Source organism: Miniopterus natalensis, chromosome 8 (genome assembly GCF_054644295.1).
Source record: "Miniopterus natalensis isolate mMinNat1 chromosome 8, mMinNat1.hap1, whole genome shotgun sequence".
NCBI classification, from domain to species: domain Eukaryota; kingdom Metazoa; phylum Chordata; class Mammalia; order Chiroptera; family Miniopteridae; genus Miniopterus; species Miniopterus natalensis.
Window position 1 is genome coordinate 31,193,216 of NC_142088.1, and position 19,680 is coordinate 31,212,895.

Genomic DNA, 19,680 nt, shown 5'->3' on the forward strand with positions numbered 1-19,680 from the left:
TACTGGAGAAAACCAAAGTAGAATATACTCACCCAAAAGTAAATCATCCTTTCACAAAATCACCCATTAGGTTAATTTTCTCTTTTAGCACTGGTAGAATAATTTTGATAATTTGGGGGCACAGAATAGCCTTCAACTACTACACAACAGAGTAGCATGTTATCAATTTCATGTAAGTAGTTTGATTGGATCCTTGGTGTCTTTACTTACGAGGCAAAACTTTTTGCATATTGATAAATTAAAACAGTTTTAGTATCCCACTAACCCTACCAATTTTCATTATTATGCTAACTTTGTACTTTATGTTCGTATCTGAAAAATATGAAAAGGATGGTAGTTAAATATAGAATGATTATAGCTATAGCTGTAATTAAAATATGAAATAAGGTACTACAGTATAAACTCACATTGTCCTTGCAGCTCTGAGGTTAATTTGTTTAATTTGCTGGTGGCACCTTGGGAGCGGCGTCCCTTGCTTCTTTGAGAGTGCAACACTTGAGTCTGTTCAGTTGGTGGTGAGCCACAGATGGGCTCTTTCCCTTACCTCAGGCTAAGAACTCCCAGGGATCAGGAAATTGGTACTATATTTTCTCCCCTGCTGGCTGCTTTATGTCTACCTGGGGGGAAAACAAAACAAAACAAAACAAAACCAGACAACCAATAAACAACCGCACAATCCGGAGCTGAAGAAGTCCTTTCATTGAAGGGTGCTATACATTATACCAAAGCATCTCAGGAGAGAACTTGCACCTAACTCTTCATTAACCCACCGTGGAAGCGGCTGTATTGGGGAAGTGGCGCTGGGAAAATTAACCTCCCTGGTGCCTATTGACTCAGACACAAAAAAACAAGCAAATCCTTGGGGGGAGAGGAGGGGTTAGAAGCAGCCTAAAATAAAAGAGTATAAAAAGCTATTTATTATCCTACAGGTAGAATCTTTGGACATTTTTATGGAGAAAACAGACTTGGATCATGGGAGACATCAGAACCATGTAGTTGCCCCCATGTTTAAAGGTGACCTACGGGATCATGCATTTCGGACTTAAAAGTTTCCTGGTGTGAGCTGCAAAGCTAAAGAGAAAACAAGAAACTTAAAAATAGAGAGATAAAAATGATTAAATGGTTGTAAAAGAACAAATAGGGTTAAACAATGCATATTCCTGATATAATAAACACCAAGAGAAAGGTGAAGAGCTACTGCCTCTAAGCCTACAGCTCTTGCCATGCCAGTAGGCTGCCTTGGAATCCTTAAAGGGTCACTTCTGTTCCCTCTCAGCCACTTAGACACCCATTTGCAACACAGGTGATTTGCCTCCCTTTAAACAATTTTTGTTTTATTATTCCTGAGAAATTGAGACTGTATACATTGAATTTTAAAGAATGATCTAATTTAATTGCAAATGCACCAGATTGACTTGCTTTTCATTAACTTAGCACATTATTTTATAACATAAATATTCACCTTATGTGATTTATAATATTTCAGTTTGTATATTGGGCTTCTTCAGAGTAGGTTGTAACCTATAGGAATTATAGTGACAAGAATTTGAAAAGGAAAATGCACTTTGTTTTTGTTTTGTTATTTTGTTCCTTTACTCAGAAAATATACTCTGACTCCCAATTGCCATATTATAAGAACTGTATTTAAACCAGCTGCTTTGGGACAAATATGACGAGTAGATGATGCACATAAGTAATAAGAAAGAGAGAGAGAAAGAAAAAATATAACAGTATTCTCTTCAAATACTTATTATTGGTGAATGGGGATGCACCTAGAGAAAACTCTAATAGAACTTATCTGTAAATTTAGAAATAATACAGCTATTATAAAGCCAAGTCTACACAAATACAAATATTTCTATCCTTAGGGATAAATGAATCCTTCCTTATTGGTTTAATAAGAAAATATTCTGTTCAACGTCAAGTTTTGCATAAACAGGTATATTTGAGTGGAGATAATAAAAATAATAATGATAGTTTTTTCATACTTTCTTGTACTGTAAAAATGCAATGCATATTTCTAAAGTAATCCCTCAGTGTTCTAGCAATAGAGTAGCATATGTATGAAAATCTATTTCAAATGAAAGGATAGCAGAAATATATCAGCTTTAAGGGATATATAAAATGGGCATGATGCCTTTTGAAACTGAATTTTATAGAGAAAAATTGATGTTATTACTCAGTCATTTAAATTATTATGTATTTTGTTTATGTTAACAGTAAAACATGATAAAATTGTAGCATTTGGGGCAATGCATACATATCAATAAAATGTGATATTCACCCTGTCTATTAAGTTAGAAATATAATTCAATAACAATTTTAACAGACATTTCTGAAGTTATCATTCATGTGTGCACTATTATCAGTCATATAATTTTCTTCACAGTTGACAGAACCCATGTGTGCATTGGTCTTTGTCTTATCCTTAAAACTTTAATAAGTAGAAAAATAAGACCAAAAACTGGCTCAATAATTCAAAGTTTTTTCTCTGTCCTTTGGAAGTTTTATAACCCAAAAATGAATTTCTCTATGATCTGGTTGCCCATCTGTTTGAAATGTAAACATCAAGGGAGATAGCATCTTTATTTCCTAGTTTCTGGGAAGGGTAGGGGCCTAACTTGGGTGGATCCCTTATTATGAAACCACCTACTCTCATGAATATATGAGGAGGTTTACTTTCCCTTGAGTAAGGTCAACTAACAAATACAACTGACTTATGATCCCCAACCAGTTTTTCAAAAACTCTCTTACCCTTTGTTTTACTGGAATTGAGTTCAAAAGCTAGATTCTGATCTCTTTCTTCAACAACCTTCAATAAAATCTTCCTTACCTGTTTGTCTGGTTTAATTTTTGCTTTGACAGATGACAAAACCTTTACTGCTCTCTTTTTATAATTATCCACGCATCTATTACATCTAACATCCATTCTCATCTTGTTAGATGGGCTTAAGAACACAGGCAAAGTGATTTTTATCTTTTTTCCTGCCATAATCTTTAGGAACAACTATGTTTATGGACTGACTAATGAGCATTAATGTAAAACATCACTAAACAATGTGATTAGGCCCCCTGTGAAATCATGCTCTCTTCTATTGAATTCTCACCATGTGTACACCTCTATTCAGCAGTTTGTCCAAAGCCTGTTATATCATCTATAATTTGCCTTGAAATAGCTCAATGGCTTCACAGTTTGAACCCTTCCTTTACTATTATGAAATGAGACTCATCAATAATATGACCCCTATACATAGAATTTAAAAGATCAAGTTACTGTAACATAAGTGAAACATAAAAGAGAAATAAAAGGAAATTATAATACAACTGAAAGCGTTTTACTTTATAAGAGATTATGTACAACTTATACGAAAAGGCATGATACAATAGCCAGATGTTTGCACTAATGTTTAATATTACTGTGATTGCAACAGCTGCAAATGAAGACTGATCCAAGTGTGCAGTATTGATGATTCAACTATCAAAAGCAATATTGTCACTGGTGACATTATTTTCTGTAATTATAACTGATTCTTGATAAAGGTTTGAACAAAATAAGTGTTGCCCCTTGACTGACATGTCACTTGCATTGCTGGAAAATTAAGTGTTCGCTAAAATGGTTGCAGAAATATTTTATGTTTTAATGTAAAGCAGAGACAAAGTCTATGCAAAAATGAAATATTCACTTACTAGGATATCTGACAGGTAATTTGAAACTGTGTGGGGATTCAGTGCAATTCTTTTATTTTGTAAGACTCTCTTCTACGTCTTGTGGCATATCTAGCAGCTTTAGTCCTATTTCGCTAACTAACTGCCCATCAATTCTGTGGTAATAACAATAAAAAAGTCTCACATAGCCCCATTCCCCACACTGAGACTGGATGATAACTTGCTATCATTAACTTCAACGAACACTTTAGGAAGCATTTAAATTTTAAGCACCGAAATCAGTTGTTTACATTCAAGGGTGGTTAATTAGCATTTGAAAGAGTTTAATCAAAGGCTCTAGCTTTAGCCACAGTACAGCAAGCCTTTCAATTAGTGTAATCTAAATCTGCACTAGAGAATTTGTTAATTAACACAAGGAATGGTAAAAATAAATTTTCATTGGCAAAATGAGTTTTCGACAAGATATGTTATTGGTGAAAGATAATGCACAGGCATCCATTAACAGGGTGTCCGAATCTAGGAAGCTCAGCAAGCTAACAGCTTTGGAGTAGCACCCTATGCTTCTGGAAGACTTGTCCCCTTCACTTGGCTAGAGGATTTTTCCTTCGTCCAACTATACCATATTTTGTCAGCATTTATTTATTTAATTTGCTTCAGTTGGACATATCAAGATGCTAGTTGAAGTGCCTTCAGGATAGAAAGCTGAGACTCCATCTAGTCACAGTAACATGACTAACTATTTTTGCATCTTCTTACAAACATGGAAAACTTCGGTCTTACACCGACTCTGCCATTACCTCATCTAGTAATGTACTATGCAAGTACTTACCATGGTGTTACCATTGCCTATGGTATTCAGTACACTAACATGCTGCACAGATTTGTGGCCTAGGAGCTGAAGGGGAACAAAATTTGTCACCCCCAAATATGTTTATGTGAGATAGGGTTATTATGTGCTGGTTAATTTTAAGAAACAGAAGACCCGGGAGAAGCTCTGAAAACCAAGAAGTTACCCTTTGTAGGGGTAAAAAAGATATTGACATTTGTAAGGGAAATTCCATTTGTAAGGTCTTGCTCTAGGTACCGAGAAGAAGACCTTAACTCTAGAGACTGATCGATGCAGAATGTAAGGGCACGAATCTGTGTAACAACTTTAAACTTGTTTACTGTGCTTTTCCTGGTAACCTTCCATCACTGACTCCCTCCATCCCCAACACCTTTTGTCTTCAGCTAATGATGTTATTTAAGGTGGTAGCTTCACCCATTTTGGCAAGTTACTCAGTTTTTTGGGCCTCTCCCTACATCCAGGAGGTATACATGTTAGTCAACTTTTGTTACTTCTCCCATTAACTCTTTTACTACAGGGATGTCTCAGTCAAGAACCCAGAAAGGTAGAGGAAAAAGAATTTTTTCAACCCTACAGAGCAGCAAGCTAGGTTTGTGTAAGTGCACTAGCTCTATGATGAAATCGCCTAATGACGGTGCATTTCTCAGAAGGGGCTCCCCTCATCAAGTGGCACATCACTGTAAACTAAGAATTGATGGAGTGACTATGAGTTGGTGTCAATGTAGCTTTCCACCTGTCTTATCTGTACAATTAATACATGTCCTGAAAAAAGGGATGTTTTATTTGGATTCACTTTGCTTTCATATGTGATATTTTAAACAGTGCCATATTGTCACAAATTATTTACTTTAAATAATTCATCCTTGCCTTCAGTGTTACTGGTTTTAGTTCAATCAATTATGAAGTATGTTGAAAGTGATTCTCTCTCTCAAAAAAAGGTAATAAGGACTCTGAATAATTTATATTTTAAGTATGTTTAATGGACTTAAATTATTTCTTCAATAATATCACCATCAGTGACGCTTAGATATATTTTATGAGTAGGGAAGAAAGGGCTTTGTTATATTTAGCAAAACTGAAATTTGGATGGGAGGAATCTTGCACTTGAAACATAGTGTGTGTATACAGCAGGGAAAAAAATCATTTTAGAGCTACTGTTATACATGTTATAGCAAATATAAAAATACAGTTGTGAGGAGGGAGTAAAGATTGGGAATATATAAAATGGAATGATTTTAACCAAGTTGTTAAAATTATAAATATTATGAAGTGTGAGGCAGAGGAAAGACTCATTCTAATTCTAGCTTGCCTGGAAATGTAAACTTTTTGAACTTTCCAGTCCCATGTCAATGCCTGGATATACATCTGGACCCCCAGGTAACCCTCTAATTATTCCCTGAAGTACTCATGTATCCATGGTTACATGTGAGTGAGCTGAACGCCACCCTAATATGCCTAGATAATTTTGCTATGAACCAGGTTTAATTAAGAGTTAATTTCATTTATTGGAAAGAATGCACAATTAACTAGGCAGAAATCACAGCCTTTTTCTCAGAATGACAGAATGAGAGAATTATCTAAAGTTTTTTATAGCTCTAATAATTTTTTATTCTACAACTCTTAACTCCATGAGCAAATTCTTCCAAAGTCCCCATTCTAGTTAGTTGGTCTCAACACCTGTATTCTTTTTTGTTTGTTTATTTGCTTATTTTTGTTTAAGATATTACAGATGTCCCTTTTTCCCCTAATGACCCATTCCACCTCTTCCCATCCCCCTCCCTAGTCCCTCTCCCTACCATTATCCATGTCCTCGGGTTGTGCATTATGCATATAAATTCTTTGTCAACACCTGTATTCTTGAAAATCCTACCAGGCTTGCTCTTGAATATTTATTGTTATGATCTGCTCCAGATCTGCATGTATTAAGAAGTCTAGATATTTTCTGAGATGCAAACATAGACACTTCCTTGGCTAATAGGGAAAGCATTTTATGTGATCTGAAAATAAAATATGAAATGCACCAGAATGATTGTAGAAGTTTTCTTTATGCATCTTAAGAATTTAAGATTAGATAAGTGCATTTTTGGCTCATAATAATGTCAGTAACATTTTATACTTCTTACGTTTTCTCATTAAGAAGTCTCTTCAATGCTTCAAACTATTAATCTTTTATTGAGAGAAATGTAAGCAGAAAGTAAAATTTTATAAACTTTAGGAAAAAAATCCAAGGTCAAACATAGATATAAAAGGAAAATTATTTTTGCTTTTGATATTTGTTATATTTTAAAATGTCAAATGCTGATTTGGCTAGTTATAAAAAGCTAAGTGGAAAGTGTCAGCCAGAGTTAGAAAACCTAGGAAGGACCATGTAAATATAGAGTTATTCCAAAAAAGAGGTGTAAGCCAAGTGTTGCTTTAAACTGAGTCAAAATTTTTGTCATATTTTTACTGAGAAAGGATTAAACTGATTTAACTCTTATTGCCAAGATAACCAAATAGGCTGTTTCACATAAAGATTTTGGTATGATAGTTTCATTAATGTAAAACAGAGAAAAACAAAGTGCAGCAAATGATCTGTTAAGAGGGATTTGAGTTTTGGAAGACTAATGAAATAGCAGAAAAATAATTAGAAAGATTAGAGGAAGCTGATAAAATAGTTGAAAAATAATTCCTTCATTTTGGTAATGTCTTTAAAAATAATATATTGGGTAAAGAAGTTTAGAGAAATAAAATCAACAGTTCTCAGTTATATAAAATTATTACATTAATTCACTGTCATCCTGTTGTGTGGCTTACACATTTATAAGATGCTGTTGCTGCTATCCTTTTATATGTATAATAAAATTAAAATTAAGGATGTTCTCAAATTGAACTAATCTTAGTATTACTTTGAAATTGAATAAAGTAGCTACAACTTAATGTCATTTGTTTGAATAGGCATCTTTTCTTCTTCAGAGAGTAACCGGTCATTCAAGTTGTGTAATATATGGGAAGTTGAAGATTTGGAAGCTGGCTTCAAAATAGCTTTTAAGGCTGTCATAATTCCTGAGGTACTTACAATTTAAATGGGGTTGGGTCTAAGTACTGGAGACAGAGGAGGTGAGGGTGGGAGAAAATAAACAATTGTCTAATACTGTGCTATGCATATAAGTGTCCCTAGTTGTTGACTTGTGTTAGCTGTGAAGCATTTACACAATAAGATTTGTTGAGCAATACACTAGCACAAACAGTTTTCAGATTAGTTTACTAGTCATTGAGTCAGGTACTTAGAGACCATTATATGGTACAAGCTGGTAGCAATATATCCAGAGAAACAATGACTGAAAGGAGAGGAAGGGATACCAAATACACTTCAGTAATACCCACCAAAACCCTGAGATCTAAGTATTTATTGAATGAGTGAAGTCAGCATTGCCTATGTTAGCATTTTCCAGCATGAATTCCAAGAAACTCTAGGAAATCTGATGTTTGCTATTCCAGAGTAGTGTTTAATAAATTATAAAAACAGTGAATTAAACAAAGGTAAATAGATTTCAGGACTTCATAGATAATTTTTAAAAAATAATAGGTAATAACCTCAAAAAAATTATATATTTTATTCCAAACTAAACAAATCAATGAAAACTTTACCCTAGAATACCTCTCTTGGCCAATATTTTATGTACCTCACTTTGGGACATTCTGTCCTAGGCGTATTAGTCCACTGTATGAAGTCCTAATTCCAATTACTTAGGAAAGCAAGAGTTCCCAGTGTAAAGGCAAAGGTAGGCTTGTATGAGTTGTTTTTCAAGGTATTGTTATAAGAGAAATGAAACTCGTTATAATATTACTTTATTTCTCTCATTTAGGTATATATAGAACAAAAATTTATAGAGCTTTAATTTCATAACAGATTCAAACACTTGATTAAAATTAATTTAAGGTAATGAGAATTTTCATTTGAATTTGAAGAGATTAAAATAAAGATTATAAACTATAATAGATTCCAGCATTAAATATAAATCTGTTTATTCTGATTTGTTTCTAAATAATTAGTTGTTACTGAGAGAAGAAAAGTTATTTTTTAAACAACATGCTTGATGCAGTTGAGCAAAACCTGCTAACTGAACTGTATCACACGAATTATTGATGTTATTTTTGGTACTGACTTGAAGTGATTATAAAACAGTTCAGACAGCCCAGCCGGGCGTGGCTCAGTGGTTGAGCATTGACCTAGGACCCAGGAGATCGTAGTCAGTTTGATTCCCGGTCAGGGCACATGCCCGGGTTGCGGGCTCGATCCTCAGTCGGGGGCGTGCAGGAGGCAGCTGATCAATGACTCTCTCATCATTGATGTTTCCCTCTCTCTCCCTCTCCTTTCCTCTCTCTGAAGTCAATAAAGATATATTAAAAAAAGAACAGTTCAGATAAAACTTTTATTTTCTTTTCATAATTCATTTTATTCATTAATTATCTATCTTTTTAAATAGGAAATTAAATTGTGCAGGTATATATTGTTAGAACTTTCGGTGTCTTTATTATCTATCCATAATACCACACTTTAAAAAGTAATAAAAGCAAGCAAAAGAAATAAAAGGCATACAGATTGGAAAGGAAGAAATTTAACCATCTCTATAAATGACACAATCATCTATGTCAGTAATCCCAAGAACTCTATGAAAAGAAATACCAAAAAACAAACAATAAACAATATCTTAGACCTAATAATTGAGCTGAACAAGGTTGCACAATTCACAATACACAAAAATGAATCCATTTCTCTATGCTAATAATACATGTGTGGAACATTTGTAATCTTTCCAATAAAATGAAATACTTAGGCGTAAATATTGTAAAATATGTAGAGTACCCTTATGCACTCTTTAAAGTAGTTGAACACCATGTAAATTTTTAATTATTTTGTTTATATATACTGCTATTTACACATTTTTGGTACTTACTTGAAGTGATTATAAAAATAAAACAGTTCAAACAAAACCTTCTCAAGTAGAACTCCAATAATTTCACCTACCTGCTAAAAATGAACAAATAGTAACTACCAAAAACTCCCCAGAGCCTGCACTTCAAACTTTTCAGGCTGCATTTCAAGGCATCAGTGATCTGGATTCCACCTGCTCTTCCAGATTCATCTCTTGTTTTTCTTCTTCAAGGATGCTGTGCTACAATCTGGATATCTGGATGTTTTCTTAACGCTATGTGTTTTGACTGCTGCTATACTTGTATTGCTTTTGTACTTCTTTTACTGCTTATATACCATTCCTTACTCTGTTTTATTTTACCTTTTAAAATTTATTTCTTGATTTTACCATTCTTTAAAATGCCATCTCAATCATAGAGCTTTTTTTGAGGAAAACCATGTTATGTTTACTTGTTTTCTTGAATCTCCACTGTAGTTTAGCATATGCTGCTTTTAACAAACTGTGTAATAATACAATCTATATTTACATCTAATCTACCTATCTATATTTGTATCTGGCCCAGTTCCTGACTCACAGCTCTTAAGATCTTTATAATTTCCTGAGTAATAGGAACCTCTGACACTGAGCTCCTAAATCCCTTTGAATTTCCTAAGTGATAGGAAAGATCAAACTATGATTAGAAGCTTGGAAGTTTCAGCTCTACCCCCTATTCTCATGAGGGGTTCATGGGAACCTACAATTTATATCCAGATGGTCAGAAGCACAGGAGACAACCTGGACTTGTGATTGGCATCTGAAGTGGGGGTGGGATGGGGGTCTTGTGGGACTGAGCCCTTAACCTGTGAAATCTGATGTTGACTCCAGTTAGATAGTATTTGAACTGAACTGAATTGTAGGGCACCCAGCCAGTGCTGCAGAATTGCTTGATGTGTGGAAAAACCACACAACTCAGGTGTCAAAAGTGTTATGTTTAAGTAAAGGAACAAGAGATAATTTTTCTAGCACACAAACAAACAACAAACACCTAAGTCACAAAATTATACAAATTATAAAAAGTATTTTATTGCTATCTCTATCCAAGAAACCACTGTATTTTAAGCACCTTGAGTCAAGATTTATGCTTTACTTTGTTTTGCTCTCTGCTCACGCCACCCTTCTCTTATAATTACTATATTAAATATAGTAAAGGTTTGCTGAATTAAACAATCCCAGAAATATTTTAAAGAATTTGCCTCAGGATTAAAGCAACTCTTTTCTTTTCTCATTGTATTAGTTCATGAAACTCAAGATGTGTTTTGAACTTTAAAGTTTGGGAGGTGGTATGTGTCTGAACAGAGCACTGTGGCGTTGGGTTCACATTGGCATTTGGAGTTGGCAAAACCTAAAGATGTCAGACTGTACTTTTCCACCTGCTGTTCCAGCTGAGGGTTTGATGTGGGAATTTTAAGCTGAGCCAAACAAGTAGGAAAAATAACTACCAACCATCTGATACTGTGGAGATGCAAGCTTGCCTTAAAGAGTCAAACCGGTTTTAGTTATGTAAACGTGAACTATCTTAACGTCTGTTTTGAAGACATAACATTATTATTATTATTGTTATAGACCAAAGTCACTGGAACATCATATTATATTTTAAAAAATAACTTGGAAAGTAGATAAGGAATGTGATGGTTTAGGTGCCCTACAATTCAACTTAAGTCAAATACTGGACTAGGAGTACAGAAAATCATAACTGTAGCTTGTTTAATTTTCATCAATGATCCTAAAATCTGGAGTTGAAATCCTTAAAAAAAGAATATCAAAGTGGCTGTGAAGACTGATATTTTCATAGCGCCAATAGCTATTTTTGTCTAAAAGTAGTAAAACTTAAGTAATCCAGCAATTACTTTCTCCAGAATTTTTAAAGTAAGGCTGGAGATGTGACACACAATAATTTGGTGAAGATGATAACTTTAAGTTAAAAAAATAAAGCATGGAAACACTGAAGGGATGTCCTACAGAGATTAGTCAGTAAAATCTATGAGAATCACAGGTAACACACAGCCATTCAACACGGCCCATTTAAAAGTGATTATGGAGTCATAGTCAAGGATCACTTTGATTAAATGGATGCTTTATAATTTTGCAAACTGCTATCTCACTAATGATTGCAGTGGTCTACTTTAATATGAGAGAACTGATCATTTGCTTATCACAAACATCAACTGGGAAAACACCTGCTCTCTTTCAGTTGTCTGCAATTTTAATGGTACCACAATGCAGTGCTACCGTGCCAAAGTATGACTTTTTTCTTCTTAGACAGTTACACAGATGTTGCAATTAATGATCAACAGTGACTCGTACTATGTCAAATGTCTAAGAGTAATGGAAGAAAGAACAGTCAATATTCCCTAATGATAAATGATAAAGTAAGCTGCTCAAAAGTCAAGATTTTCTTGATCGACATAGAAGGCAAACATCTAATTTTGACTCTCATATTTTGAGTCAGAACTCTAGAAGAATCCAACAAAAAATAGACCTGGATTTTCTCTTTCTTCACCTTCTTCCATATCTTTTTCATAGACATGTAATTTTCCTCCTCCTTTAATGTATTCATTCACAAGTTACTTTGAATTCCATTTCAATTGTTAATGCTTTTTTATTAAAGGAGACTTCTCGTTGAGAGAGAGAATGCTTGTTTATTTAAAAAGATTATTTAAATAGGCATTTAATCCATGCTCTTTGTTATTGATACTGATTACTCAGAGATCCTGTAGGTATATGAGCTATATAGGAAAGAATGAATTGTTTCTTTCCATCAAAAACAAACTTATTCATTCATTTTCTCATTGTTAAATATTTATTTAGTGGCTATTATATGGCAGTCACTGTACCAGATTCTAGAGAATTCTTATCTCCCAGGAGCTTACCCTTTCAAAGAAGGGCAAGTATGTTACTGAAGATGTCTGTATGAATGAAAATGAAGCCAAAGAAGAGTTTAAGAGTTTTGAGAGCATTTAGGAAAGACAAATACATCCATACATTTTTAGGCTGTTTTTTCCTCATCTTTTAAAATTTCACCTTTGTTTCAAAACCTCCTGATTTGATAAAAATCTGCATCAATGTTATGGTAGCATTTATGAAGAGATGACAGGACACAAGGAAGCCAGCTCTTTGCTTGGGCAGGACTTCACATGTGGGGATACAGAGTGGAATAAATTCATTTTGTACATTCTACCTCAGGTTTGTAAGTCTAGAGTATGCAGAAGGTGGAAAGAGTGTTACTACACTAGAAAAATTGAAATGTATAAGGCAGAGCACCTATTAATTCACCATGGGGACATTTTTTTTCTTTTGAGGACATTGAAATTCTACACGTTCCCTCACCTCTAAATCACTATTCTCCCAATAACAGAGCATCTTAGATATTGAATGATAAAAAAGTGAATAAATCCAGTGAATATGGAAAGAGAGCAAAGAGAGGTGACTACTTACACGGTATATTTATCTAGCAAAGAAGAAATACTATATACTGCATCTGCCACAGAACAGAAGATTTATCTTTAATTCCAGAATGATTACGATCTTTAGATTTTGTGCTTTTTATGAACATGAGTTAAAAATTGACAAACTCTCTAATCTCTGACACTCTTTTCCTAATTAATATTGGATTCTTATCCTCCGGGAGACTGACCTCTCAGAGAAGGGGACGGGTGTATTAATAAAGAAGTCTGTATGGAAAGGAGTGAAGCTAAGTGAGTTTTGAGGGATTTTAGCAGAAACAAATAAGTATTACCGTCCTGATATATCCCCTTACATTGACATATTTTTTTCTTCAAGCAGGTTGCAGTACCACTAATTATGTTCACGATGAACTCCATCCATTTCTAGAATTTATCAAGCTATTGAATCATTTATTATTATGAGTAGGCCAAAAAGTGATGACAACTGAGACTGCTATTGTCACTCTGACAGAAGCTTTTTCTTCACCTATCTTCTATCTGCTCTTTAGGGTGGATCATGTCCACAAGTGGCTCATTCCACCTGGTAGCCACCATTGTTGATTTCCCTTCTCAGTTTGTCAAGGTTCTAGGAATGCCTTATTTTCAGCACAGGTTCCATGACAGTCACAAATGTTATACTGACACTGCTCTCATTTCATTGATATTTATGCATGTGGTATGCATATCTCCACAGTGGAACTGGCTTCTGTTTAGCATATACATTTTGTGTCTCCCTGCTATTCTTTGGCATGATTTAAATTGACATGTCAATTTGAAAGTAGGCACTGGCATAGCGTTATTTGAGTTACATGGAAAGTAATAAATTAAATTGCTTTAATGTAAATATTAAGTCAATTCTTGCTTCTGCCTTAACACAATATCTAAACTTGAACAAGGTCCCACAAATCTCTAGGTTTCAATATTTTTGCCTATGAAATAGAAGAGCCTAGATGGTCTCTAAGCAATCTTTCAGATGCAAAAATATATTCTAAATTCTATTACAAACTGCATCATGATGCTGTGGGACAAATAAGTATTAAGTAGAAGCATCAGTAGAGTTCCTGGAGAGATAACAACTAGAGAACTCTGAAGTTTACTGAAGGCATGGGTAGTGAGGAAGACCCAAAAATCAGACACAGAGACATAAAGAAGGCATAAAAATAAGAAATCTTCTTGATGGTTTTCTGAGTCTTTTGGATAGTTACTTGGGCAGAGATTTTTACCACCACAGTTCTGGTTTAACCTGAGTCCTTCAATGTCAAGAATTCTCTTTGATTTCACCTTTCTGTTCTGTGTTCAGTGATCATTCTGAAATAACCATATACTGATCTAAGCCTTAGTATTAGAAAATTTAGTAAGTTCTTGACCTTGTAAAGCTCACTGGAGTGAGTATAAAGTATTCATTGGAAACTTAAAATGTGGTATTATCTTTTGGTATCTCTTGAAGCCAAATTAAAAAAGAAATCTAAATATTTTATCTACATTATGAAAAGAAATGAATATACTACTAAATATTGGTAGTATTAAATTCACAGCTATTTGTTTTAAAAATTAAATCATAACAAATAACTCATTAGGGACTCCTGTTGTCTGAGAAAATCTTCAAGTGCAAGGTCAAATAATGAAAAATAAATCCAGTTATGATCACAATGTGAAGTCAGATAAGAGAAAAATTAATTACTTAGCTTTTGTTCAAATTATCTTTTAACTTAATTACAGTAATTTGTATAGAACATTTATAGATTTGACATAGTGTGAATTAGAATAGACTTCTACATAAATTTGAAAAATGTACAACTTCACTAAAACTTTTGTTGGTCTACTTTATCCCTAATTAGGAGAAAGGTAATGAAACATAATATTCCTAGTATTAATTCTGAACTTTAATAATGTCAATCTCTTAGATTAATTGAGGTCATCAGTGTTTGATGCTTATCTTGTAGAGAAAGGAACAAGGACATGATACATAAATAGGCATGGGATTCTTTAGGTATGTTTTAAAAATTTTTGGGGGGTGACATTGGTTAATAAGATTATATATGTTTCAAATGTGGATTTTTATGGCACATGATCTGTATATTACATTGTGTGCTCACCACCTAAAGTCAAATCATCTTTTGTTGCATGAGATTCTTTAGAGAAAATGTAGTGTTTACTTCTCTATTAGTGTCATTACAAGATGTGAATAACAATTGAGGCATACAGAAGAAAAAAGAGTATGTTTGTGTTTATCAAATTGTGTTTCTAGAATGAAAAATCCTTCAGTTGGTCACTCTATATTTAGAAAAATCTTTACCAGTGTTTTCAGCACTAATACTTTGACTCAAGCTGAATCAAAACCTATTAACTTATGTTTCATTTTTAGAGGGTCTGAAGAGCAAAGTAAATGTAGCCAATCACATGAAGTAGGGCCTTACTTGTCCAGAAAGCCTTAAGGATTAGAGAGAGGTTATTTGTCAATATGTGTGTATACCTGAGCTGAGGAAAGAAAGGTGTGGGTATAGCAAGTGTCTGTGAATTACACAATAACTGAAAACCTATGTTTAAGGAGAATACAAATACAAACCTGGATAGGCTTACATGAGGCTGTGCTGCTGATGTAAGCAAGTTTCTATTGCTTACAAACTAAGAGTTAAAAATAACTATCAATGATAGTGTAAAGTTATAGGAGTTAGGCCTTATTTTATTAATTAGTAATACAGATTAAGTGAAAGCATGAAAATTTTATGGCTCCCTCTAATATCCTTGATTGAGAGAGAAAGTAAGTATTAAAAGATTTATAGAGTCAGTTAATAAGAAGGAAAAATATACCTCAATTCCCTCTAATTCTCACCTTTACAACTCTGCAACTACCTCGCCCAAAGCACTCACCGTTTTTCATCAAGACATTGTGATAATGACCTAAGTGGAGGCTTCCTCCATCAATGACTTCTTCTAGTCCATTCTCCAGACAGCAGCAGGGGTGGAATTTCTTGAATGGCAGAGTGAGCGAGGGCCTCCACAAATACACTTCATAAAGGCAACAAAAATACTGGAAGAATTGTGAAAATCAGAACTCTGCTCTGATTTGACAGAAAACTATAGCAAATGAAATTTTACAGATGTGATTAAGTTAAGGACATTAAAATGGAGAGATTATCCAACATAATTACAGGAGTTCTTAAAAGTGGAGAACATTTCCTGCTCCTGTAAGAGAGGTGTGGTTGTGGAAGAAAGACACGGAGATACACCAACTCATTGCTGACCTTGAAGATGGAAGAAGGGGACCATGAACCAAGGAATGTGGGTCACCTCTGGAAGACTTCCGAATTACAGAACTGTAAGATAATACATCTGTGCTGTTTTGAGCTGCTAAGTTTATGGTAACTTGTCAGAGCAGCAATAGAAGTCAAACATGTCCTTGCATATCCCATCAACTGCCTTGCCCCTCTCTCACTTGTACTTGTCTGTCTGAACTACATTCTGGCAAACCCCAACTCTATGCTTATAACCATGCAGCTGAAAATAACTGCAGGAAAACATAAAACCTGCTAGCTAGTTTGTCTTTAAATGCATAAAAGGGAACCTCAAGGGAAACTGCAAAGGTGTCCAGCAATAAGTAGTTCCTTATTCCATCCTATCTTTTATTCTCCTAATGACAATTTCCCACATTCTCCTCTTTCCTCAACCCATTCCTACCTGTCTCACATCTGCAGCTTATAATTATTTTTCTATATTACTGAGGAAATTGAAGCAAAAGAACATTTACAAGCCCCACGATCCCATCTATCCACTCAGCTTTATTTGTGTATACATTCCCTTTTCTCTCTCTCTTTTTTTAATGGCTGAGCTTCCACACTTTTATTTAAAGCTAGTGCATCTACTTGTTCATTAGATTTCATCACCAATCAACTACTTAAGGAAATTATTTTATCAATTATTTCCCCATAGCTTAAAAATCCATCCAGAATCTAACTACTTCTCACCAGTTACTGAGTCCAAGTTGCCTACCCTCTTGTCCTCTTAAAGTCTATTCTCCACTCAGAAACCAGAGTGAGAATGTTAAAATATGAGTCATCTTATGAACTGTATTATCAGTTACTTCTATCTTCTAGATTATTTCCACCAGTATACAAATACGCCACTATTTCTCCCAATTACAAAATCACCTTCTCTTGACTCTACTTCTCTTGCTAGGCCCTGCCCTATTTCCATTCTTGTTACAGATATAATAATTAAAAATGAAGTCAATTATCATGGCCTTAAATTTATTTTCTTTAATTCTCTATCAAGTGTCACAACTGCCAGGCTCTGAGCATAATCTTGTCAAAGTCACCAATGACCTCCATGCTGTTAAATCTAGTGGTCAACTCTCAGTCCCATATTACTTAAACTTTCAGCAGCATGTAAGAGGGTTAATACATAGTTTTTCAGTTAATTTCCAAGATTATATGCTTACTTGTTTTTTCTGTAGCTCACTGGCCAGATTTGCTGGTTCCTCTTGTTTCCCTGACTTGTCAATTTTGGATTGCTTTAGAACTTAGTTTCTGTAACTTTTGTCTTTTAAAATTTTTATTCACTTCTTTTGTGAATACCTCTAAACCTATGACTTTAAATACCCTGTGTATGCTAATGACTCCCATATTTATAGTTCCAGCTAGGACCTCTCCCATTAACTCCACAATCATATATAAAACTGTCACTGGACAACTGCACTTGGATGTTTAATAGGCATCTCCAACTTGATATGTCAAAAACTGAGGTCCTGGAATGACACACTCCCCAAACCTGCTTGTATCCAAGCTTTCCTGGCTGTTGTGTCCAAAGTTGCAACTTCTTTCACTATAACCACAGTTTCTAGACTGATTTTCTTTTTATCTGACTCTTTAGCACTAATCACTTTCTAATATGTAACACATATTTATTGATCTTGTTTATTGTTTGTCTCTACTTTTAGAATGTATGTCCATGAGAGTAGAGTTTTTACTTTATTTTATTTTTTAAAATGAGTATCTCTAGGACCTAAAAAGAAACCTGGTACTTTGTATTCTCAATACATATTTAATGAGTAAATGAATGTAAAATATACGCTGCTGCTTTTTTCATTACAAATGAGTCTAACCTATAAAATCATTTAATTATATATATATATACTTTTGTCAGCCTCCTCTAGGATGTGAGATTCATGAGTGCAGAAAATTTGTTTTCTCAGCTGAAACAATGCCTCTTATAAAATGGCCTTGGACCAAGGAAAGAGATTCCTTTAAATTCTGATTCTCGCTGTACAAATATGCAAATATGCATGACCCCTTCCACCGTATCCCACCTCCCTTCAGAGAATTTTTAGACACTCTAAAGCCCATTTTTAAAGTCCATTCTTGTGTATGGATTAGAAACATGTGATTCCTACTACACTGAATGTCTTTTTCTGCATCCTAAGGGTCTGGCATCACATTTGAGCACTTGAAAATAAAATCTTTATTCTGGCTTATAACTGAATATAGTGTTAAAATAAATACTAATAAATTTGTGAAACATGAAAGCCCCTCCTTTCAAGACATAAAGAAATACACGTGTGCATTGATTAAGGAGGTATGATCATCATTTTTTGCCTAATGTGAATGCTAAACCCATTGGGTTAGATTTTCTTTTTGTTATGGTTCAATTAAACTTTCTTTTAATAAAGATTTATTTCTGTAGTTCCTTTCACTTACTAAATATAAGTGAAACTTACAAAATGTTATAGGTTTATCAACTTAAAAATATTATTGTCTTAGTATGAGATACAAATCAATTGAGAAATAAATATTTTGTAATTTTTAGCAATGATTAAAATTTTTGCCATGTATAGACCACAAGTAGGAAAATGACATTAAAAAAACTTATCAAATTATAATAGCTTAATAAAAAATGCATGTAAAATAAGCAAACTATTTTCAATTTATTATGGTCTGAAATTCATAGAATAAAAATAATTTGAATGTAAAAATGGTAAAAATTAGATTTTAGTTTCATGTAATTTTTATTGAGAACATGAAGTTCAGTCAATTAAGATAACCAAAATTTCCTCACTGAACCATATTTGCTATCTGCTAAGTTTAAATTTATGAAAAAAGATGCTAATGCAGAAGTAAAAATACTATTTATAGATTCCATTTAAGACATCTTAGTAAAAGGGAATTCTTGGCTACATATGTCCCTTGTTATTAATTCTACTATTGCTATCCACACTGGCATTCATTATTAACAGTGCCCTCTCTGGCACTGCATTAAGCATTTTATATATGTAAATATATCTGTTTTACAGATTAAGAGCGAAACTCATTTGGTTTCAGAAACTTGGCCAAATTTATATAGCTGGGAGTGGTAGAACTGATGCACCACATAATGACCTTTTTGAGAGCTGATGCCCTTACCACTCCATTTTATTGCTCAGAGACCACTTCCACTCTTTTCCTCCTTAATGGATCATGTCATAAAAAAGTGTTATCTTATAAACTGTTTTCTTTAAATAATGCTTTTCCCATTTGACATTGATCAGGCATACAAAAGAGCCTCGATGAACATGAGTTAGGGTAGCCCCCTCGTATCCCCAGGGGACATGTTCCGAGACCCCCGTGGATGCCCGAAACCACGGATAGTACCAAACCCTATATACGGTATTTTTCCTGTACATACATATCTATGATAAAGTTTAGTTTATAAATTAAGCACAGTAAAATTAATAACAATAACTAATAAAAATAGAACCATTAGCAATATGCTGTAATAAAAGTGTGAATTTTTT